The following is a 7,876-nucleotide window of genomic DNA, read 5'->3' on the forward strand; positions in this document are numbered from 1 at the left end:
GGTTCCTGTTCTAGTAGCCGTATTTTTTTGTTTGCCCCGACTTCTTCTGGCGCTCCCTCGATTTCTTGAGCCATTCCCTCAATGTCTTCGTCATCATCCAAGTCCTCCTCTACACATGATGTTGAGGTAGATATCAAACCTCCCGATGATTTTAGTAAGACTTCTCCACACCAAGGAAACATTTTTTGTACATCTTGGGAATGAATACAGATGGACTCCTCTAATTCTGCTTGAGCCTCGTTCTCTATGTGCCTTGATTTATTTTCATCTATCAACACTCCCTTATCCTCTTCTGCTTTGATCGGGTGTAGAGATAAGTTTAGGACGTCTTGTCCTGACTACTCGCTGAGATTTGACACCACCATATGGATTATTTCTTGTGCTTCATTCAAACTTTTTTTCATGAGTGCCCCCCAACTGCTGTGTCCAGGAGGCTCTAGTTCGGGAATGAGAGTCCAATGTAAAATATGTGAAGAACCAACCATCTCTCAATACCGTGATGTATGATCTCTCAACTGAGTAGTTCTTTTTGGAGGAAAGTATCTGTTTAGAAATTTTCTCTCTAATTCATCCCACGTCTTATGCTTCTTGGTGGTAGAGTATTAAACCAAACCTTTGCATTACTTCTGAGACTAGATGGAAAAACTACAAGTTGTATTGAATCAGTCGGAACCCCCTCAACTCTTAGTGTGTTGCAATAGCTGTGGAAATCCAGGAGATGCAAGTAAGAATTCTCTTAATCTAATCCCCCAAACTGATTTTCCTGCACTTTAGAGATGAATGATGGTCTGAGCATAAAGTTCTTCGCCGAGATTTCTGGAAACACAATGGGTGCCGGCTCTTTAGTAGATTTCGGTGCTCCATAATCCTTTAAGGGCTTTAACATCATGTCCTATCCGAATAGACCGGGAGCACGAAGTAGACAGACAGCAGGGTAATTGAATTTCCTACAAGGTTAGCTTAGAATGCAAAAATAATATATGGAATAAAATGCAGAATGTAAAGAAAAATAAGAGTAAAATTATTTATCTATAAATGCAAACGAAAGTAAAGATAAAGGAAAAGAAAACAAAGTCTAGTCTAATCTAGTATGACTATCACCAATGTTATAGACGTAGTCCCGGGCAATGGCGCCAAAAATTTGTTACGATTCCGCAAGTGTACGAATTCATCGTAAATAATATAAAAGATTGTCGAACCCATAAGGACTGGATATAAGCACTAGTGATGACACACTTAGGATTAGCTACGCTATCGATGGTTGTAAGTAATCTAAGAAAAGAGATTCGAAAGTGAGGAATGAGAACTAGCAACGCGGCGAAATCAACCTGGTTAATGAAGAGTTCTAGGAGTTCGGTTTAATTGTGGTGGTATTGATGTGTCTCATACTATCCTATACTCATTGTCCATCGGCATGCATTCGTCGGATGCTAAAGCAACTATCTTTGAGCACCAGACAAAGACAATCCCTACGAAATCCTGTTACGGTTAACCCCTGTCACTAGGGCGCCTCGGTAGATCGCAAGGACACGACTCTTACTGATGATATCAATAATACAATTAAGAAACTAGGATTGGTCTCTTATTCCTTGCGAAGGAGTTGCCACTCCTTTCGAGGAAGTAACCTAGATGTCCGTGAACGGGTTACCCCTGTCACTAGAGCCCCTCTAGTGTACGATCTAAGGTATTCCTTCTACTAGGTTAGCAATTCCTACATAATCAATCAACACGACAAAGAAATCGAGGAATCGAAACAAAGCAAGCGAAATCTTCCAATGAATATAAACATGGTATGAGTTTTATATCAAAACTAATCCATAATTACTCCCTCATCCTAGAACAAAGACTCTACTCCATATACGCTAAAAAAGAACCCGAAGACATGGTGAATCTTAACATACAATCATTAGAAACGAAGAGAGAAAGATGAAGTATGCTTATCCAATGACGATGAGTGATCTTCGGATCTAATCCTCTGCTTCTGGAGTTGAGGTGGTGATGGAAGGTCGCTGGATCGATGTCCTGGATGGTGTGGAATGTCACCAGAATGGATCTCCTCTTCACGACTCACCTCCCGGCTCTCCCCTCTCGGAAAAGAGGTTAAAACCCCATTTATAGGCTAGGGCATGTCGCGACAGCAAGACCGTGCAAGGACGGCACGGTCGTGCCGTAACTAGTCTCTGGATGTGTTGCATGGTTGTGCCAATTACACGGTCGTGTGATGCTGGGGCTCGGTTCCTAGGGACACGTCCGTACAAGGTTGCACGACCGTGTACTGCTTGGCCTCGGTCATGGGGTGCACGACCGTGCAGGGTTGCACGGCCGTGAACTGATCCGCCTCTGGTTTGGCCACACGACTGTGCAAGGGTTGCACATCCGTCCACATCTTCTCTTCTGTTTGGCCACACGGCTGATGTGCATAGAATGTATACACTTATTAGCATGTTTTGACGCACATTCACATACTTTGAGCATGCTTGATCAATGCATTTTCGTACTTTCAGCTTTCCTTTTTAGCATATTTACTCTCTTTGTTCGGAGATCTACTTTTGTGCATTTTTTGTATGCAGGTGGCGAATCTGGTGAAAGATGCATGTTTGAGGCCAAATCTGCAAGCAAAGCGATGGAGGAAGCCATGACACTTGAACCCTACACGGCCCTGCCATAGGGGTTGCCCAGGCCGTGTAAGGATGAGAGGCCGTGTAGCTACACCAGAGAAGGAAGATGGCATAGCCGTGTGAACCTCACACGGCAGTGCCAAGTTTTGAAGCCCAAGGAAGCTTGGGTCATGTACACCACACGACTATGTCAGTTTTCCAAAGACAGGAGAAGCCTCAGCCGTGTGCTCTACACGGCCGTGTGAGTTTCCAGAGAGCAGGAGAGTTTTGGTCGTGTGCACCACACGGCCGTGCCAGGTTTCCAGAGGTGAAGGCAGTCCAGGCCGTGTGGATCTGCACGGACGTGCAAAGGGGGCGTTGATAGAGGCAAGACATGGCCGTGTACCTCACACGGCCATGTGAGGTCGGCAGAGAAGAGAGTGGATCAGGCCGTGTGAACCTGTGGCGCTCAAAACTCACCTCTATATACGGCCTCCTTCAAGATTTGAAAGGGGATCTTCTCCCCTTTGGGAGAAAGCGAGATTTGGGTCTTTCCTTCCAATCTTGGGAGGATTTCTGGGCGATCTAAAGGAAGAACTTCAACGGATTCAACTCTGGGAGCGTGGATTGGATCCGAAGACCAAGCTTCATCTAAGATAAGTTTTCTTTCTGTCCTCTTCTTGGATTGGGGATGAAAGAAATGCTTGTAATCTTTGTATTTTTGGATTTCTCTCTTCGATTCATGGAGAAGATCTCTTTGTTTTAGGATGGAGGGAGTATTTGTATGATGAATTGATATAAACTCTTGTGGATTTGTCATTTCCTTGTTTCTATGATATTGTCTTGTTTGTATCAATTCAATATTAAATGGATTGTTGTGATGTGGACCTAATTCTCATTTTAGATTGATTGTTTGAATGTCCAATGGATCTTATAGAGATTATCTCCCATTCGATTTTCCGAGGGTAGCATGCGAAAGGTGCAAGCCCGTGTAAGGACGTTTGAGGGATAAGATTTATGGAAAAATTGGATACTTCAAGAGGGTAGGATAAATTTAGGGATTAAGCTTTATATCTTATGGGTTGAGAAGTATGATCTTTGTGTTGATTATCTGAGGGATCTTCATGACAGGAACATGCCCGTGTAAGGACAACATAGGTTCATATCTAATTGATCACATTTAGGTATAGATTTCAGTCCTAGATCGGTTGTCTATTGCAAGAGAGAACCGACAACCTTCTATAAATGTTGGACAATTGAGAAATAGGATTTGGTAGATCATTTACATTGAGGAGTCTACAAAGAAACCAAAACTCCTAGAACATTCCTTTATCATAGCTCATAATCTTGTTTGTTGTCTCTCATTTCTATGTTTACTTTTCATTAGTTACATTTAGCTTTTGGAAACCAATTGATTAGTTGTTTAACTAACTCGTGTTGAAACATTTCTAGTGCTTATTCCAGTCCCTGTGGATACGATAATCTTTTATTTTACTTGCGACATTTCCGTACACTTGCGGAGGTCAACAAGTTTTTGGCGCCGTTGCCGGGGACTGCGCTATAACATTAGGAATTATCAATTGAGTTAAACTAGACATAACTTTTCTTTTCATTTGCATAGTTGTAACTAATTGTTAGAATTCTATTTTTATAAGTTTTTCATTTCTTGTATAACATTCTTGTCAATTTCTTTCTGTTGTGATTCTAATTCTGTATTTTTTATTTCTAGCACTCTAATCTAACTTTTCTCTGTTTTCTCTTTTGATCTAGTTTCTTTCTTCTTTTCTTTTGTAAACATATCTTGCAATATTTAGCATATGAATTATTCTAGACATTTTTCTTGTTCCTTTTGTCTTTTCTTTCTTGTTTTCATTATGCACTTTCTTTCTTGCAATTTAATTTCTGCATTTTCTTTCCTGCTTTTCATATTGCATTTCATTTCTTGTTTTTGATTTTTGAATATCCATGAGCACTAACATGTTAAGCAGACCCATGAGAATTTTTTCTACACCTTTTTCTGCAAGATTTTATCTCCCTTTGTGCAACCTCAAATTGAAGCAGAAAGTTTCCAACTAGACTAAGAGTTAATTTTTATGATACAAGGCCACAAATTTGGAGGAGAAGTATTAGAAAGTCCTTATATGCATCTTGAAACGTTTTTAGAGATTTGTGATATGGTGAAATGTGAAGGAGTGTCAGCAGATGCAGTTCGATTGATGACATTTCCTTTCAGTATCAAGGATAAAGCAAGGGCTTGGTTATATTCTCTCCATCCTCAAAGCATCACAAGTTGGAAACAATTGGAGAAGCAATTTCTGAATAATTTTTTCCCTCTAAGCAGAACAGTGTATATGAGGAATTACATAACAAATTTTTCTCAAGCATACAGAGAATCATTGTTTGAAGCATGGGATAGATTCAAGAGTCTTCAAAGACAGTGCCTTTATCATGGTTTTGAAAAATGGTTAATTCTGCACATATTCTATGGGGGAATTTCTTTCTCAGACAAGATTTTATTAGATTCATCAGCTGGAGGTTCTTTTATGGGCAAAAGTGTAGATGAAGCTTATTCATTAATTTATCAAGTGACATTGAACCTCCATGAATGGTCGAACAAAAGTTGGATGGAATTTCCCTCAGATATTCAAGAAGTGCAAGCCATAAAAGTAAGAGAGTCTGTCAACCAAAATAAAGTTCAACCACCTAAAAATGTTGAAATTCACAAGTCACAGAGTGAGGAGTTCAAACATTTGGGGCAAAGCTTGATAGTATTGTTTTAAAATGGTTTAAAGAAGATCCCCCTCCTACACAGTCAAGATCTAATGAAAAGTGTGATGATGTTGGGTTGAGAAGTGGAAAAAATCATGAAGAACTTCTGAAGAATGACATGTTTAGAATTGAGGAGAAGAATAATAGAAGATCACAAGAACTCAGTTCCATTTCTCTAGGAAGTTCCCAAATGCCACAGGTACCTTTCCCTCAACGATTGATCATACCAATACTAGATAAGAAAGTTGAATCTCCTCCACAAGCTAAAAGGGAATATGGGAAATTAGAAGTACCTTTCCCAAGACCTTCACTAAGGGTTCCTTTTCCAAAAAGGTTAGTGGGGGTCAATGAGAACTATGACTTTAAAAAATTCTGTGACACTGGTAAGGTTGAGTGTAGATTTTTGAATTTGTATAAAGATGAAGACTCTTCAGATGAGGATTGTGAAGATAATGCAGTGGTAAATAAGTTTTCAGATCTACCTCCAAATTTTATAGGGTGTTATAGTGACATTGAACTTTCAGATGATAAATGTGATGTGGTAGATCAACATAAAACTACAAGTGAAGTTATTGATCCTCTTGTTATTAATTCTCCTATTGAGGACATAGATGTTGGTTTATTTTTTGATGTATGTGTTGATGATGATGATATGGAAGAATGTGTAGGGAGCTGCGTTGTGGAAGCAGCATCTCAAGGATCACCACCTTTGTCAACACAACCCTTAGAGGTTTTAAGAATTGATCATGTTGTGGAACAATGTGCAAGACTTATGCAGAGCTAGTAGAGTCTCAAGAATCACCATCATTGATATCATCAACACCTGAGCTACATGTTTAGAAATTTTAGGTATTTCTCAGCAAAGTAAGGTTAGTATTTCTTGTGATCTTTTGGAAAACTTTATGGAGGTACCTATAATTGACTTTGTTGGATGTGATTCAATTTTTATTACTTATTCATCTTATCTTGATATAGTTCTAGCTCTATACTATATAACATGCTTGTGGGAGATTTGTTTTTCTTTTGGATGTACTGATTTCACTTGGGCCAATAATTAGAAGCTCAATCTAAACCGTCTTCGACCACCTGAAAAAATTTCCAAGAAGACGAAGATGGAGAGAGTTATACTTTACTTTGTAGCTCCTTTGATGAAAGCTCTCTCCATAATAAGAGCCCTTAGTAGGAGGGTTCTAAAATATCTTACCCCTCCAAGAGCGAGATTTCGATGAATCTAATGAGGTGGTCGAGCTAATGACCTTAAACAAGTGCTTCTTGGGAGGCAACCCAAGTTCATTTTTCTTATTTTCTTTTATGTCTTTAGTTCTCTCTTTATAATAATCATGTATCCTCTACTTAATTTTTCTTGTCTATCTTATTTTTGTAGAATTCAAAGTTGTGGAGGAATATGAGTATTGGATGAAGGAGTATCTTTAAAAACATGAATGTCAACCATTTGGAGCTCATCACTTGCTAACTTCTCTTAAAATCTCCTCCACATTGTTTTTAGTTTTCATTGGGATAATGAAAACTTTAAGTCTGGGGGGATGCATTAGATGCATTTAATTTGCTTTGTTTGTATTTGTTTTAGCTTATGTCTTGTATTTTGTTTTGATTTTTTGTGGCATATATCTTAAGAACATCAAACTCCACTTATATGCTTTCTTGTCTTCAAGATAAACTGTTAGCACGTTCATTATCTAGATTCATGATGTTGTAAATGATGCTAGTATTACGCCTAGTGTACCTCTTTTGTCTATCTTGAGTATCATGATATAAGCTAAGTATCATTTGGAGATAAGTTTTAGTCTTGGCTTGACCTTAAGGATCTTATTTTCACTACACTTTGACTTGATGTTTGAATGGTTGATATCATTAAAATAGTCCTGATTCATTTTGTTTGTTTAGTACTTGGTTTCCATGGTGATTTTTCAAACTTCATTTTGGTTACTAGATGAGGCTCAACTCATGCAAGCTCATTTGGAAAAATCAAAATATCCCAACATTTGTGCTAAAAGTACACTTGTGAAATAAGATTTGCACAATGCAAATGCATATGAAAAAAAATGTGAAAAAAAGCAATGGAAAAAAAGTGAATAAGGGATATAAAAAAAACAGTTGTCGTGAGTGGAATCTAGCAAGTCACCCCTTTAAGACCGAGTTGGGTTACTGGGAAAATGATTGCTTAGCTTCTCTTGAGATTGAGCACGCCTTTGAGACCTTGGGTTGATTGAGAAATATGAACCAAGTGTGTGGCAAGTAAGTGCTTATCACTGGTTACTTGTCTACCACCAGATACATTAGGAATTCAAACTTAATGACGACTTGACTAGGACATAGATTGAAACTTGAAGAGTTTTGAGTTGTTTTATTTGCACTGTGCACAGGATACTTATGCTTGATCCAAACTTAACTTGTTTTCATGATCATGCTTACAAATGAAACTTTTTGATAGAGTTAGGAGAATGCATTAGGGATATGAGAGCATTGTAAAACATATGAATTTAGATTGA

General features: G+C 38.5%; 1 non-coding gene across 1 annotated transcript; it reads right to left on the minus strand.

The window, feature by feature from the left end:
• Window positions 1-4,946: 4,946 nt before the first annotated feature.
• Window positions 4,947-5,052, minus strand: LOC122030643. The gene has a single exon (XR_006125514.1). It is a non-coding gene; the product is annotated as a small nucleolar RNA R71 (small nucleolar RNA).
• Between the last annotated feature and the right edge of the window lie 2,824 nt (window positions 5,053-7,876).

Source organism: Zingiber officinale, chromosome 10B (assembly GCF_018446385.1).
Source record: "Zingiber officinale cultivar Zhangliang chromosome 10B, Zo_v1.1, whole genome shotgun sequence".
NCBI classification, from domain to species: domain Eukaryota; kingdom Viridiplantae; phylum Streptophyta; class Magnoliopsida; order Zingiberales; family Zingiberaceae; genus Zingiber; species Zingiber officinale.